This window comes from Pristiophorus japonicus, chromosome 19, assembly GCF_044704955.1.
Source record: "Pristiophorus japonicus isolate sPriJap1 chromosome 19, sPriJap1.hap1, whole genome shotgun sequence".
In the NCBI taxonomy this organism is placed as follows: Eukaryota; Metazoa; Chordata; class Chondrichthyes; family Pristiophoridae; genus Pristiophorus; species Pristiophorus japonicus.
This window is the reverse complement of record NC_091995.1, coordinates 67,496,369-67,514,235: the sequence shown is the minus strand read 5'-3', so window position 1 is coordinate 67,514,235 and position 17,867 is coordinate 67,496,369.

Below are 17,867 nucleotides of genomic sequence, written 5' to 3'. Positions count from 1 at the left end.
TGTTAAACTAACCGGCCTATAGTTACCTGCCTTTTGTCTGCCCCCTTTTTTAAACAGGCGTTACATTAGCTGCTTTCCAATCCGCTGGTACCTCCCCAAAGTCCAGAGAATTTTGGTAGATTATAACAAATACATCTGCTATAACTTCCGCCATCTCTTTTAATACCCCGGGATGCATTTCATCAGGACCAGGGGACTTGTCTACCTTGAGTCCCATTAGCCTGTCCAGCACTACCTCCCTAGTGATAGTGATTGTCTCAAGGTCCTCCCTTCCCACATTCCCATGACCAGCAATTTTTGCCATGGTTTTTGTGTCTTCCACTGCGAAGACCGAAGCAAAATAATTGTTTAAGGTCTCAGCCATTTCCACATTTCCCATTATTAAATCCCCCTTCTCATCTAAGGGACCAACATTTACTTTGTCACTCTTTTTCCTTTTATATATCGGTAAAAGCTTTTACTGCCTTTGAATCGAGTGTTCTCGATTTCATCCTGCAGCATGCCATCCACCACCAACTCAGTGAAACTCCAACGTTGCACGAGGTTGGCAAAGCCATAAAACAGCTTAAGAATAACAAGGTTACACGTGTGGATGGAATCCCTGCTGAGGTGCTAAACTATGGCGGAGAGGCGCTGTTGCCGCGGATACATGCCCTCATCGCCCTCATCTGGAGGGCTGAGAGCATGCCGGGAGATCTGAGAGATGCAGTGATTGTGACCATCTTTAAAAAGGGGGACAAGTCCGACTGCGGCAACTACAGGGGAATCTCCCTGCTTTCAGCCATTGGGAAAGTTGTTGCTCGAGTTCTCCTCAATCGTCTTCTCCTTGTGGCCGAGGAGCTCCTCCCGGAATCACAATGCGGATTTCGTCCCCTACGGGGCACAACAGACATGATCTTTGCAGTGCACCAGTTGCAGGAAAAATGCAGGAAGCAGCACCAGCCCTTATACATGGCCTTTTTCGATCTTACAAAGTCCTTTGACACTGTCAACCGTGAGGGTCTATGGAGCGTCCTCCTCCGTTTCAGATGCCCCCAAAAGTTCATCATCATCCTTATCCTGCTTCATAATGACATGCAGGCCGTGATCCTTACCAACGGATCCATTACAAACCCAATCCACGTCTGGACCGGGGTCAAACAAGGCTGCGTTATCGCTCCAGCCCTCTTCTCAATCTTCCTTGCCGCCATGCTCCACCTCACAATCAACAAGCTCCCCGCTGGAATGGAACTAAACTACAGAACCAGTGGGAAGCTGTTTAACCTACGCCACCTCCAGGTCAGGTCCAAGATCACCCCATCCTCTGTCGTTGAGCTGCAGTATACGGACGATGCCTGCGTCTGTGCACATTCAGAGGCTGAACTCCAGGATATAGTCAATGTATTCACTGAGGCATATGAAAGCATGGGCCTTACGCTTAACATTCGTAAGATAAAGGTCCTCCACCAGCCTGTCACCGCCACACAGCACTGCCCTCCAATCATCAAGATCCAGGGCGCGGCCCTGGACAACGTGGACCATTTCCCATATCTCGGGAGCCTCTTATCAACAAAGGCAGACATTGATGCGGAGATTCAGCATCGCCTCCAGTGCGCGAGCGCAGCCTTCGGCCACCTGAGGAAAAGAGTGTTTGAAGACCAGGTCCTCAAATCTACCACCAAACTCAAGGTCTACAGGGCTGTAATAATACCCGCCCTCCTGTATGGGTCTGAGGCATGGACAATGTACAGCAGGCACCTCAAGTCACTGGAGATATATCACCAACGATGTCTCTGCAACTACCTGCAAATCCCCTGGGAGGACAGGCGCACCAACATCAGTGTCCTCGACCAGGCTAACATCCCCAGCATTGAAGCACTGACCACACTCGATCAGCTTCACTGGGCAGGCCACATAGTACGCATGCCAGATACGAGACTCCCTAAGCAAATGCTTTATGCGGAGCTCCTTTATGGTAAACGAGCCAAAGGAGGACAGCGGAAATGTAATAAGGACACCCTCAAAGCCTCCCTGGTAAAGTGCGACATCACCACTGACACCTGGGAGACCCTGGCCGCAGACCGCCCGAGGTGGAGAAAGTCTATCCGGGAGGGCTCTGAGCTCTTTGAGTCTCGACGCAAGGAGCATGAAGAGACCAGGTGCAGGCAGCGGAAGGAGCGCGCGGCAAACCAGCCCCACCCACCCCTTCCCCCGACGAATGTCTGTCCCACCTGTAACAGGGTCTGTGGCTCCCGTATTGGACTGTTCCGCCATCAAAGAACTCACTTTGGGAGTGGAAGCAAGTCCTCCTCGATTCCGAGGGGCTGTCTATGAATGACAAGGGAGAACCAGTGGATATGGTGTATTTGGACTTTCAAAAGGCTTTTGACAAGATCCCTCACAAGAGATTAGTGTGCAAAATTAAAGCACATAGTATTGGGGGTAATATATTGACGTGGATAGAGAACTGGTTGGCAGACAGGAAGCAGGGAGTCGTAATAAACGGGTCCTTTTCAGAATGGCAGGCAGTGACTAGTGGGGTGCCGCAGGGTTCAGTGCTGGGACCCCAGCTATTTAGAATATACATCAATGATTAGATGAAGAAATTTAATGTAATATCTCCAAGTTTGCAGATGACACTAAACTGGGTGGCGGTTTGAGGTGTGAGAAGGACGCTAAGAGACTGCAGGGTGACTTGGACAGGTTAGGTGAGTGGGCAAATGCATGGCAGATGCAGTATAATGTGGATAAATGTGAGGTTATTCACTTTGGGGGCAAAAACACGAAGGCAGAATATTATCTGAATGGCAGCAGATTAGGAAAAGGGGAGGTGCAACGAGACCTGGGGGTCATGGTACATGTCATTGAAAGTTGGCATACAGGTACAGCAGGCGGTGAAGAAGGCAAATGGTATGTTGACCTTCATAGCTAGGGGTTTTGAGTATAGGAGCAGGGAGGTCTTACTGCAGTTGTACAGGGTCTTGGTGAGGCCTCACCTGGAATATTGTGTACAGTTTTGGTCTCCTAGTCTGAGGGAGTGCAGCGAAGGTTCACCAAACTGATTCCAGGGATGGCTGGACTGTCATATGAGGAGAGACTGGATCAACTGGGCCTTTATACACTGGAGTTTAGAAGGATGAGAGGGGATCTCATAGAAACTTACAAGATTCAGACGGGACTGGACAGGTTAGATGCGGGAAGAATGTTCCCGATGTTGGCGAAGTCCAGAACCAGGGGACACAGTCTAAGGATAAGGGGGAAGCCATTTAGGACTGAGATGAGGAGAAACTTCTTTACTCAGAGAGTTGTTAACCTGTGGAATTCCCTGCCGCAGAGAGTTGTTGATGCCAGTTCATTGGATATATTCAACAGGGAGTTAGATATGGCCCTTACGGCTAAAGGGATCAAGGGGTATGGAGAGAAAGCAGGAAAGGGGTACTGAGGTTGAATGATCAGCCATGATCTTATTGAATGGCGGTGCAGGCTCGAAGGGCCAAATGGCCTGCTCCTGCACCTAATTTCTATGACTATGTTTCACCGAGGAGGTCACGGCCTGGCACTTTGCTCCCGGTACATGGCTTGAGTGCTGCAAAAAATGTAATGATTTGAAACCATCTCACAAACACACTTCTCAATAACGCTCATCCTCAACATTCTGCATCACCATCCAATTACACACTGACAATCATACAACCCACGTTATTGCATCTTTCACAGGCACTACTCACATATCATCATCATCATAGGCAGTCCCTCGAAATCGAGGGAGGACTTGCTTCCACTCTAAGAATGAGTTCTCAGGTGACTGAACAGTCCAATACAGGAATTACAGTCTCTGTCACAGGTGGGACAGATAGTCGTTGAGGGAAAGGGAGGGTGGGACTGGTTTGCCGTACGTTCCTTCCGCTGCCTGCGCTTGGTTTCTGAATGCTCTCGTTGACGAGACTGGAGGTACTCAGCTCCCTCCCGGATGCTCTTCCTCCACTTAGGGCGGTCTTTGGCCAGACTCTCCCAGGTGTTCGTGGAGATGTTGCATTTTATCGGGGAGGCTCTGAGGGTGTCTTTGTAATGTTTCCTCTACCTACCTTGGGATTGCTTGCCGTGTAATAGTTCCGAGTAGAGTGCTTGCTTTGGGAGTCTTGCGATTGGCATGTGGATGATCTGGCCTACCCAACGGAGCTGATCGAGTGTGGTCAGTGCTTGAGTGCTGGGGATGTTGTCCTGAGCCAGACACTGATATTCATCACGCAGCTCTTCAACCATGTGAGGCCTCCAACTCGCACAAACACCCCTGCCACTGCCCTCATTCACAATCACCACACTCTCATCCAGCACAACATAGCTTGTAATAGGGGCCAGAACAGCCTGACGGGAAGGGAAACATGATTCCATGAGATCACTCTGCTGGAGGAGGTATTGCTGGCCGTGATCGTGAGGGAGTGACAGAAACCGTGGCTACAGGCAGAGCAGGGAACATCTTGCCTCAAGGTATGTGACCATTCCCGTTTCCTTACATATCCATAACTATTACAGATAGCAAATCACACGCCCAGACCCAGCTCCCCATCACATGTCCAGACCCAGCTCCCCATCACATGCCAAGACCCAGGGCCCCATCACATGCCCAGACCCAGCTCCCCATCACATGTCCAGACCCAGCTCCCCATCACATGCCAAGACCCAGGGCCCCATCACATACCCAGACCCAGCTCCCCATCACATGCCAAGACCCAGGGCCCCATCACTTGCCCAGACCCAGCATCACATACCCAGACCCAGCTCCCCATCACATGCCAAGACCCAGGGCCCCATCACATACCCAGACCCAGCTCCCCATCACATGCCAAGACCCAGGGCCCCATCACATACCCAGACCCAGCTCCCCATCACATGCCAAGACCCAGGGCCCCATCACATGCCAAGACCCAGGGCCCCATCACATGCCAAGACCCAGGGCCCCATCACTTGCCCAGACCCAGCATCACATACCCAGACCCAGCTCCCCATCACATACCAAGACCCAGGGCCCCATCACATACCCAGACCCAGCTCCCCATCACATGCCAAGACCCAGGGCCCCATCACATGCCAAGACCCAGGGCCCCATCACATACCCAGACCCAGCTCCCCATCACATGCCAAGACCCAGGGCCCCATCACATGCCAAGACCCAGGGCCCCATCACATGCCAAGACCCAGGGCCCCATCACATGCCAAGACCCAGGGCCCCATCACATGCCAAGACCCAGGGCCCCATCACTTGCCCAGACCCAGCATCACATACCCAGACCCAGCTCCCCATCACATGCCAAGACCCAGGGCCCCATCACATGCCAAGACCCAGGGCCCCATCACATACCCAGACCCAGCTCCCCATCACATGCCAAGACCCAGGGCCCCATCACATGCCAAGACCCAGGGCCCCATCACATACCCAGACCCAGGGCCCCATCACATACCCAGACCCAGCTCCCCATCACATGCCAAGACCCAGGGACCCATCACATACCCAGACCCAGCTCCCCATCACATGCCAAGACCCAGGGCCCCATCACATGCCAAGACCCAGCATCCCATCACATGCCAAGACCCAGGGCCCCATCACATGCCAAGACCCAGGGCCCCATCACATGCCAAGACCCAGCATTCCATCACATGCCTAGACCCAGCATTCCATCACATGCCCAGACCCAGCTCCCCATCACATGCCCAGATCCAGGGCCCCATCACATGCCCAGATCCAGGGCCCCATCACATGCCCAGATCCAGGGCCCCATCACATGCCCAGACCCAGCTCCAGCTCCCCATCACATGCCCAGACCCAGACCCCCATCACATGCCCAGACCCAGGGCCCCATCACATGCCCAGACCCAGAGCCCCATCACATGCCCAGACCCAGGGCCCCATCACATGCCCAGACCCAGGGCCCCATCACATGCCCAGACCCAGGGCCCCATCACATGCCCAGACCCAGCTCCCCATCACATGCCCAGACCCAGGGCCCCATCACATGCCCAGACCCAGGGCCCCATCACATGCCCAGACCCAGGGCCCCATCACATGCCCAGACCCAGGGCCCCATCACATGTCCAGACCCAGACTCAGCGCCTCATCACATGTCCAGACCCACTGCCCCATGCCATTCCCAGATCCATTGCCCCATCCCATGCCCACCGCCCCATCACATGTGCCCACACGATCAATCACGTGCTCAGACGCACAGCTCCATCACGCACATAGATATGCCTCCCCATCACCCATTGCACACACAGACTCAACAGCTCATTGCATGACCGGAATCATCATGTTGTTAAAAAGGGATAGACTGAGTAATTACAGGCCAGTTAGCCTAACAGGTGGATAAATTATTGGAAAAAATTCTGAGCAACAGTATTGTCATTTAGAAAGGCACAGATTAATCAAGGACAGTAAGCATGGATTTGTTAAGGGAAGGTTGTGTCTAACTAACTTGATTTAATTTTTTGAGGAGGTAACACGGAGGGTGATGAGGGTAGTGCGTTCGATATAGTGTAAATGGATTTTATCAAGGCTTTCAACAAGGTCCCACATGGCAGACTGGTCACAAAAGTAAAAGCCCATGGGATCCAGGGCAAAGTGGCAAGTTAGATACAACATTGGTTCAGAGGCAGGAAGCAAAGGGTAATGGTTGATGGGTGTTTTTGTGACTGGAAGGCTGTATAAAATGGGGTTCCACAGGGCTCAGTGCTGGGTCCCTTGCTGTTGTGGTATATATCAATGACTTGGATTTAAATGTAGGGGGCATGATTAAGAAGTTTGCAGATGTACTAAAATCAGCCGTGTGGTTGACAGTGTGGAGGAAAGCTGTAGACTGCAGGAAGACATCAATGGACTGGTCAGGTGGGCAGAACAGTAGCAACTGGAATTCAATCTGGAGAAGTGTGAGGTAATGCATTTGGGAAGGGGTAACAAGGAATGGGAATATACATTAAATGGTAGGAGACTGAGAAGTGTAGAGGAACAAAGGGATCTTGGAGTGCATGTCCACAGATCCCTGAAGGTAGCAGGACTGGTAGATAAGGTGGTTAAGAAGGCATACGGAATATTTTCCTTTATTAGCCGAGGCATAGAATATAAGAGCGGGGAGGTTATGCTAGAAGTGTATAAAACACTTATGCCATGGCTAGAGTGCTGTCATCATCATCTTAGGCAGTCCCTCGGAATCGAGGAAGACTTGCTTCTACTCCTGAAGTGAGTACTTTGGTGGCCAAACAGTCCAATACGAGAGCCACAGACTCTGTCACAGATAGTCGTTAAGGGAAGGGGTGGGTGGGACAGGTTTGCGGCACGCTCCTTCCGCTGCCTGCGTGTGATTTCTGCATGCTCTCGGCGTTGAGACGCGAGGTGCTCAGCGCCCTCTTGGATGCACTTCCTCCACTTAGGGCGGTCTTGGGCCAGGGCCTCCCAGGTGTCAGTGGGGATGTCGCACTTTATCAGGGAGGCTTTGAGGGTGTCCTTGTGGCGTTTCTGCTGCCCACCTTTGGCTCGTGTGCCATGGAGGAGCTCCGAGTAGAGCGCTTGCTTTGAGAGTCTCGTGTCTGGCATGCAGACTATGTGGCCTGCCCAGCGGAGCTGATAGAGTGTGGTCAGTGCTTCAATGCTGGGGATGTCGGCCTGAATGAGGACACTGATGTTGGTGCGCCTGTCCTCCCAGGGGATTTGCCAGATCTTGCGGAGACAGCATTGGTGATATTTCTCCAGCAACTTGAGGTGTCTACTGTACATGGTCCATGTCTCTGAGCCATACAGGAGGGCAGGTATTACTACAGCCCTGTAGACCATGAGCTTGGTGGCAGTTTGGAGGGCCTGGTCTTCAAACACACTTTTCCTCAGGCGACCGAAGGCTGCACTGGAGGTGGTGTTGGATCTCGTCGTCGATGCCTGCTCTTGTTGATAGGAGGCTCCCGAGAAATGGGAAGTTGTCCACGGTGTTCAGGGCCACGCCGTGGATGTTGATGACTGGGGGGGGGGGGGGGCAGTGCTGGTGAGGACAGGCTGGTGGAGGACCTTTGTCTTATGGATGTTTAGCGTAAGGCCCATGCTTTCGTATGCCTCAGTAAATATGTCGACTATGTCCTGGAGTGTGGCCTCTGTATGTGCACAGACGCAGACGTCAGTGTACTGTAGCTCGATGACAGAGGTTGGGGTGGTCTTGGATCTGGCCTGGAGACGGTGCAGGTTCCCATTGGTTCTGTAGTTTAGTTCCACTCCAGCGGGGAGCTTGTTGACTGTGAGGTGGAGCATGGCGACAAGAAAGATTGAGAAGAGGGTTGGGGCGATGACGCAGCCCTGTTTGATCCCAGTCTGGACGTGAATTGGGTCTGTGATGGATCCATTGGTAAGGATCACGGCCTGCATGTCGTCGTGGAGCAGGCAGATGATGGTGGTGAACTTTTGGGAGTATCCGAAACGGAGGACACTCCATAGACCCTCACAGGTGACAGTGTCAAAGGCCTTTGTAAGGTCGAAGGCAGCCATGTATAAGGGCTGACGCTGTTCTCTGCATTTTTCCTGTAGCTGTCGCGCTGCAAAAATCATGTCCATTGTGCCCCGGAGGGGCCGAAATCCGCACTGTGACTTCGGGAGGAGCTCCTCGGCCACAGGGAAGAAGACGGTTGAGGAGGACTCAATCGATGACTTTTCCAGTGGCTGATAGCAGGGAGATTCCTCTGTAGTTGCCGCAGTCAGATTTGTCCCCTTTTTTAAAGATGGTCACGATTACTGCATCTCTGAGATCCCTCGGCATGCTCTCCTCCCTCCAGATGATAGCGATGAGGTCATGTATTTGTGCCAGCAGTGCCTCTCCGCCATACTTTAATGCATCAGCAGGGACTCCGTCCGCATCCGTAGCCTTGTTGTTTTTGAGCTGTCTTACGGCTTTTTCTACCTCGTGCAATGTTGGGGTCTCACTGAGGTGGTGGCGGGTCGCATGCTGTGGGATGGAGTCGAGAACACTCGAGTCAAAGGCAGAGTCTCGATTGAGGAGATCTTCGAAGTGCTCCTTCCAGCGGGCCCTGACTACCTCGGCGTCCTTGATGAGTGTTTCCCTGCCAGCAGTGGGGTGGAGCCTTGGGTGTTTGGCCCATAGGTGGCCTTGACTGCGATGAAGAATCCTTGCACCTCATGGTTGTCGGCCAGCAGCTGTATCTCCTGTGTTTTCTTCGTCCACCACCTGTTCTTTAGGTCCCGGGTTTTTTGTTGGACCTCAGCCTTGAGCAGTCTATAATGCTACTTTGCTGCTCCCAAGTTGGGTTGTTTAAAGCTCAGAAACCCACTGCGCTTGCCATCTATGAGCTCTTGGATCTCCTGATCATTCTCATCAAACCAGTCCTGGTGCTTCCCGGTTGAGTAACCGAGTATCTCTTTGCAGGCTCTAGTTATGGAGGCCTGGAGGGCAGACCAAGCGCTGTGGGCATTCTGCGTCTCGGGGTTGTCAAGGCACACCAGGTTAGTTGTGAGGCGCTGGCTGTATAGGGCTTTCTTAGCTGGGTCCTTAAGTGCTCCAGCATTGACTTTTTTGCGGCACTGCTTCTGCTGCCCTCTCCACTTTGGGGCTATGTTGATGTCGATGATGGATTGGATTAGGCGGTGGTCTGTCCAGCAGTCGCCGTCTCCTGTCACGCACACATCTTTGCGATCCCTAGCTCGTACAATGACATAGTCTAGCAGGTGCGAATGCTTGGAGCGAGGGTGTTACCACGATGTCTTATATTTGTCCCTCTGTTGGAACAAGGTGTTGGTGATGTCAAGTTCATGCTCGAGACATTGTCAGGAGTAGGGTACCACTGGAGTTGGCTTTCCCAACCCCCTCTCTGCCACCCACGCCCTCCCAGAGGTCTGTGTCCTTGCCAACCCTGGCATTGAAGTCACTGAGGAGGATCAGTTTGTTGCCCGCGGGGACGCAGGACAGGGATTTTGAGAGGTTGGCGTAAAAACTCTCTTTGGCCTCAGTTGCATCAAGTGTCGGGGCGTACACAGCCAGATAGGGAATGGAAGACCAACAGGAAGAGCAGTGCAAGGAAGGTAGTGCAGGAGTCCCATGTGGTCATCCCCCTGCAAAACAGATACACTGCTTTGGGTACTGTTGAGGGGGATGACTCATCAGGGGAGGGCAGCAGCAGCCAAGTTCATGGCACCATGGCTGGCTCTGCTGCACAGGAGGGCAGGAAAAAGAGTGGGAGAGCAATTGTGATTGGGGATTCAATGGTGAGGGGAATAGATAGGCGTTTCTGCGGCCGCAACCGAGACTCCAGGATGGTATGTTGCCTCCCTGGTGCAAGGGTCAAGGATGTCTCGGAGCGGGTGCAGGACATTCTAAAAAAGGAGGGAGAACAGCCAGTTGTCGTGGTGCACATTGGTACCAACGACATAGGTAAAAAAAGGGATGAGGTCCTACGAAACGAATTTAAGGAGCTAGGAGCTAAATTAAAAAGTAGGACCTCAAAAGTAGTAATCTCGGGATTGCTACCAGTGCCACGTGATAGTCAGAGTAGGAATCGCAGGATAGCGCAGATGAATACGTGGCTTGAGCAGTGGTGCAGCAGGGAGGGATTCAAATTCCTGGGGCATTGGAACCGGTTCTGGGGGAGGTGGGACCAGTACAAACCGGACGGTCTGCACTTGGGCAGGACCGGAACCAATGTCCTAGGGGGAGTGTTTGCTAGTGCTGTTGGGGAGGATTTAAACTAATATGGCAGGGGGATGGGAACCAATGCAGGGAGACAGAGGGAAACAAAGAGGAGGCAAAAGCAAAAGACAGAAAGGAGATGAGGAAAAGTGGAGGGCAGAGAAACCCAAGGCAAAGAACAAAAAGGGCCACTCTACAGCAAAATTCTAAAAGGACAAAGGGTGTTAAAAAAACAAGCCTGAAGGCTTTGTGTCTTAATGCAAGGAGTATCCGCAATAAGGTGGATGAATTAACTGTGCAAATAGATGTTAACAAATATGATGTGATTGGGATTACGGAGTCGTGGCTCCAGGATGATCAGGGCTGGGAACTCAACATCCAGGGGTATTCAACATTCAGGAAAGATAGAATAAAAGGAAAAGGAGGTGGGGTAGCATTGCTGGTTAAGGAGCAAATTAAGGCAATAGTTCGGAAGGACATTAGCTTGGATGATGTGGAATCTATCTGGGTAGAGCTGCAGAATACGTTAGTGGGAGTTGTGTACAGACCTCCAAACAGTAGTAGTGATGTTGGGGAGGGCATCAAACATGAAATTAGGGGTGCATGCAATAAAGGTGCAGCGGTTATAATGGGTGACTTTAATATGCACATAGATTGGGTTAACCAAACTGGAAGCAATACGGTTGAGGAGGATTTCCTGGAGTGCATAAGGGATGGTTTTTTAGACCAATATGTCGAGGAACCAACTAGGGGGGAGGCCATCTTAGACTGGGTGTTGTGTAATGAGAGGGGATTAATTAGCAATCTCGTTGTGCGAGGCCCCTTGGGGAAGAGTGACCATAATATGGTGGAATTCTGCATTAGGATGGAGAATAAAACAGTTAATTCAGAGACCATGGTCCAGAACTTTAAGAAGGCTAACTTTGAAGGTATGAGGAGTGAATTGGCTAGGATAGATTGGCGAATGATACTAAAGGGGTTGACTGTGGATGGGCAATGGCAAACATTTAGAGACCGCATGAATGAACTACAACAATTGTACATTCCTGTCTGGCATAAAAATAAAAAAGGGAAGGTGGCTCAACCGTGGCTATCAAGCGAAATCAGGGATAGCATTAAAGCCAAGGAAGTGGCATACAAATTGGCCAGAAATAGCAGCGAACCCGGGGACTGGGAGAAATTTAGAACTCAGCAGAGGAGGACAAAGGGTTTGATTAGGGCAGGGAAAATGGAGTACGAGAAGAACATTAAGAAGGATTGCAAAAGTTTCTATAGATATGTAAAGAGAAAAAGGTTAGTAAAGACAAACGTAGGACCCCTGCAGTCAGAATCAGGGGAAGTCATAACGGGGAACAAAGAAATGGCGGACTAATTGAACAAGTACTTTGGTTCGGTATTCACTGAGGAGGACACAAACAACCTTCCGGATATAAAAGGGTTTGGAGGGTCTAGTAAGGAGGAGGAACTGAGGGAAATCCTTATTAGTCGGGAAATTGTGTTGGGGAAATTGATGGGATTGAAGGCCGATAAATCCCCAGGGCCTGATGGACTGCATCCCAGAGTACTTAAGGAGGTGGCCTTGGAAATAGTGGATGCATTGACAGTCATTTTCCAACATTCCATTGACTCTGGATCAGTTCCTATGGATTGGAGGGTGGCCAATGTAACCCCACTTTTTAAAAAAGGAGGGATAGAGAAAACAGGGAATTATAGATCGGTCAGCCTGACATCGGTAGTGGGTAAAATGATGGAATCAATTATTAAGGATGTCATAGCAGTGCATTTGGAAAGAGGGGACATGATAGGTCCAAGTCAGCATGGATTTGTGAAAGGGAAATCATGCTTGACAAATCTTCTGGAATTTTTTGAGGATGTTTCCAGTAGAGTGGATAAGGGAGAACCAGTTGATGTGGTATATTTGGACTTTCAGAAGGCTTTCGACAAGGTCCCACTCAAGAGATTAATGTGCAAAGTTAAAGCACATGGGATTGGGGGTAGTGTGCTGACATGGATTGAGAACTGGTTGTCAGACAGGAAGCAAAGAGTAGGAGTAAATGGGGACTTTTCAGAATGGCAGGCAGTGACTAGTGGGGTACCGCAAGGTTCTGTGCTGGGGCCCCAGCTGTTTACACTGTACATTAATGATTTAGACGAGGGGATTAAATGTAGTATCTCCAAATTTGCGGATGACACTAAGTTGGGTGGCAGTGTGAGCTGCGAGGAGGATGCTATGAGGCTGCAGAGCGACTTGGATAGGTTAGGTGAGTGGGTAAATGCATGGCAGATGAAGTATAATGTGGATAAATGTGAGGTTATCCACTTTGGTGGTAAAAACAGAGAGACAGACTATTATCTGAATGGTGACAGATTAGGAAAAGGGGAGGTGCAGCGAGACCTGGGTGTCATGGTACATCAGTCATTGAAGGTTGGCATGCAGGTACAGCAGGCGGTTAAGAAAGCAAATGGCATGTTGGCCTTCATAGCGAGGGGATTTGAGTACAGGGGCAGGGAGGTGTTGCTACAATTGTACAGGGCCGTGGTGAGGCCACACCTGGAGTATTGTGTACAGTTTTGGTCTCCTAACCTGAGGAAGGACATTCTTGCTATTGAGGGAGTGCAGCGAAGGTTCACCAGACTGATTCCCGGGATGGCGGGACTGACCTATCAAGAAAGACTGGATCAACTGGGCTTGTATTCACTGGAGTTCAGAAGAATGAGAGGGGACCTCATAGAAACTTTTAAAATTCTGACGGGTTTAGACAGGTTAGATGCAGGAAGAATGTTCCCAATGTTGGGGAAGTCCAGAACCAGGGGACACAGTCTAAGGATAAGGGGGAAGCCATTTAGGACCGAGATGAGGAGGAATTTCTTCACCCAGAGAGTGGTGAACCTGTGGAATTCTCTACCACAGAAAGTTGTTGAGGCCAATTCACTAAATATATTCAAAAAGGAGTTAGATGTAGTCCTTACTACTAGGGGAATCAAGGGGTATGGTGAGAAAGCAGGAATGGGGTACTGAAGTTGAATGTTCAGCCATGAACTCATTGAATGGCGGTGCAGGCTAGAAGGGCCGAATGGCCTGCTCCTGCACCTATTTTCTATGTTTCTATGACTGTGGCACACTGGTTCTGGGATAGGGTGAGTCAAAGGGTCATGAGGCGTTTGTTAGTCCCGCAGGGGGAGTCTCTGAGGCGGTCAACCAGCTCATTTTTGATGGTGAAGCCGACTCCGTGGAGGCGGCGTTCTTCTTCTGGTTTCCCGTTCCAGGTGTAACCTCCACCTTGTTCCTTGAGCTGGCCTTCCCCTGCCCGCCGGGTCTCGCTTAGGGTGGCGGTCAATATCGAAGCGTCTTAAGTTTCCAGGCAACTATGGCGGTGCAGCGTTCCGGCCTGTTGCTATTGTCCATGAGGGTCCGGACGTTCCAGGTCCCGAACTTCATGTTAACAGAGTGGAAGATGCCTGTGCGTGAGCTCTTTTAACTCGGGGTGGTCGTTGCACACCGGCTACCACACGGGCTTAGCTGAGCGAGATCTTGATCCAGTGGCAAGGGGATCCAAGACGACTGGAGACCAGGCACTGCTATATGGGCCTAGTTGCCTGCGGCAAGATGTTGGCTGCAAGCTCGCCGCTGGGTAGCACCCTTGGTGGTAGGTGGTCCGAGGCCTGGTTGGGGACAGGCATTGGGGGGGGGCGTCAGCGGCCCTTCAGCGACGACTGGAGCTCTCCTTCCCCACCGGCAACCTGGCCTCCTCTTCTCCTCCAACACAATGTGAGTACAATGGCTGTGACCCCCTTGCCCTCCCACCCCTAGAGTACTGTGTACAGTTCTGGTCACATTACAGGAAGGATATGATTGCACTATAGAGGGGATTTACGAGGATGTTGCCTGGACTAGAGAATCTTAGCTGTGAGGAAGATTGAAAGGTTGTTTTCTTTGGCACAGAAGAGGCGGAGAGAAGACTTGATTGAGGTGTATAAAATTATGAGAGGCCCTTAGCAGGGATATCAATAACCAGGGGGCATAGATTTAAAGTAATTGGTAGAAGGATTAGAGGGGAGTTGAGGAGAAATTTTTTTCACCCAGAGAGTAGTGGGGCCTGGAACTCACGGCCTGAATGGGTGGTAGAGGCAGAAACCCTCAAAACATTTAAAAAGTACTTGGATGTGCACTTGAAACGCTGCAGCCTACAGGGCTATGGACCTAGAGCTGGAAAGTGGGATTAACCTGGATAGCACATTTTCGGCCAGCAGACACGTTGGGCCGAATGGCCTTCTCCTGTGCTGTAAATTTCTATGAACGCAAACCACATGCCAAGACCTACCATACACATCCCATGGCCAGACACACTACCTTCATCATCTGAACAATCGCACGCCCAGACCCATCGATCCCATTATAGGTGTGTTAGTGTTAGGATGCACGAGTCCTCGAGTGCCGGTCTTATTTTAACTGTGACTTAGTAACAATGTTATAGTGCCGGTGTCCCAATGTCTGATTCTCTGTTACTGACCCAGTGTCAGCTTCCCAGTATCAACTTGCCAGTGCAGGTGTCCCAGCCTACTCTCCTCCCTCAAATAACCACAAACAGTGGTGCTGCTCATTACCCCAATCCAAAGATTTGAGCCCATAAGCCAGACCGATATCCACTGCAGTGCCGAGGGAGCGCCGCACTGTCGGAGGGGCAGTGCCGAGGGAGCGCTGTATGTGGAGAAACAAAACTTTCCTCCAAGTTTGCTGACAAGATGAAACTGGGGGAAGTTACAAACACGAAACAGACTCGAGAGATTGGGGAGTTGCACTGACAAGTTGTAGAAGTCATTTTATGTGGATAAATGCAAAATCATGAAATTGTAAAGTAAAAGTGGCTCAATTTTGCTTGGGACAATGGAGTAATAAGCAGTGGTAATGATAATGGTATTATTGTACAGGACAAGAATTTGATGTGGGAGGCTACTGGTGGGCATTGGTGCTGATGACAATAAGTTAGGAATCTCAGTAAATGGTGTAAATATGAGCAGAAAATTGCAACGGGACATTGATAGAGTTGGCAAAACTGTGGCAGATGAGAGTTCAATGTGGGAAAGTGAGGTCATCCAATTTGGACCCAAGATAGATCAGAGTATTTTCTAAATGACGAGAAGCTAAGAACTGTGGAGGAGCCGAAAGATTTAGGGATTTAAGTTCAGAAATCACTAAAAGCTAGTGGATAGCTACAAGAAAATTTAGGTACAAGAAAATTAAGGCGGCTAATGGAATGTTGGTCTTATCTGAAGAAAGCAGGAATAGAGAGTGGGAGTTATGTTGTAGCTGTACAGAGCTCTGGTTGGGCCCCAGCTGGAGCACATTCAATTCTGGGAACTACACCTCCGGAAGGCTATAATGGCCTTGCAGAGTACATTGCAGATTCACCAGAATACCAGGGTTGTACAGACTAGGTTTGTATTCCTTTAAATATAGATTAAAGGGCGACATAAATGAGATGTTTAAGAATGATAATAAGTGTTCAGAGTCATAGAAATTTACAGCACGGAAGGAGGCTATTTCGGCCCAGTGTCCAGGCCAGCTGACCAAGAGCTATCCAGTCTATATTGTGTTGATAAAGAGAAACCATTTCCTCTGGTAGGAGAGTCCAGAACAAGGGGGCATAACCTTAAAATTAGAGCTAGACCGTTCAGGGGTGATGTCAGGATGCACTTCTTTACACAAAGGGCAATGGAAATCTGGAAAACTCAACTCTCCCAAAAAGCTGTTGAGGTCAATTACAAATGCTGCCTGAAGTGCTGAGTATTTCCAGCATTTTCTGTTTTTATAACTTAATCTGGGGCCAGGTCAACCCATTTGGTCCACGAAATGTAATGGTGTCAGTTCATAGGCGGCGTGGGCCAAGGGTGAAGGCATTAGGATTAAAATGTAAAATAGTGCAATGGTCTTCTGAATCCTATCATTCTGTTGTCACTGAACGCCAATGCCAGAACTTCCATTTCCTGGATATCTGGGTGACTACCTGTTCAATATGTATTGCTTTGTATGGCTCCAATGCAAGGGGTCACAAAGCAGCCACCCATTATGTTCCATCAAATCAGACTCCAAAGTCTTGCTGCAATTGTACAGGGCCTTTGTGAGACCACACCTGGAGTACCTTGCAGTCTTGGTCTCCTTATCTAAGGAGGAATATACTTGCCTCCTTAGATTAAGGCAGTGCAACAAAGGTTCACCAGACTAATTCCTGGGATGAGAGGGTTGTCTTAAAATTGTGTAGAATGGGCCTATACTCCCTGGAGTTTAGAAGAATGAGAGGTGATCTCTTTGAAACATGTAAGGTTCTGAAGGGGATTGACAGGGTAGATGCTGAGAGGTTGTTTCCCCAGGCTGGAGTGGCTAGAACCGGGGGGGCACAGTCTCAGGATAAGGATGGCAATGAGGAGGAATTTCTTCACTCACAGGAATGTGAATCTTTGGAATTATCTGCCCCAGAGGGCTGTGGATGCCGAGTCTCTGAATATAGTCACGGCTGAGGTAGATAAGATTTTTGGACTCTAGGGGAATCAAGGGATATGGGGATTGGGCAGGAAAGTAGAGTTGAGGTCGATGATCAGCCATGATCTTATTGAATGACGGAGCAGGCTCGAGGGGCCTTATGGCCGACTCCTGCTCCTATTTCGTATGTTCTTAAACCACTTGGATACTCCCAATTTATAAGTGACCCAACTCCTCCAATAAAATATTTTTCCACGTATCTCTTATGTGAAAACAGTCTTCCTTCATACTCTGACCAGACAGTGTGTAGTAAACTGCGGGTGTTCATTTTGTCCTTTTCACAGTAAAGACTTCCAGAGTACTTTGTGTGAATTTTTTCACCGCCCACAGGATCAACATTTTAAATCCATCAAGAATGGAAGTGCCAAATGAGTCTTAATTAGCTGCACCAGTTTCTGTACCACCGCAGTGGTACACAAGGTGCTGCGAAATATGCTCCAAACATTGAAGGTGCGCTGTGCAGTGGGAGGCTCTCATACCTCCACGTACGACTGAGAGGCAACTAAAACGAATTGTTACCTGACCACTTGGGCAACATTTTTCTAGAGGGCCAGATGTGACTATTTCCTCCCATGGGATGGCACAATTGCTCTGTGCTTATTTTTACAATTCTTAAATGCAAACTTCTCACCTAGTTTCCCATCTATCTGGAGTTAAAGACAGCCTGCAGGTGGGGACTATGT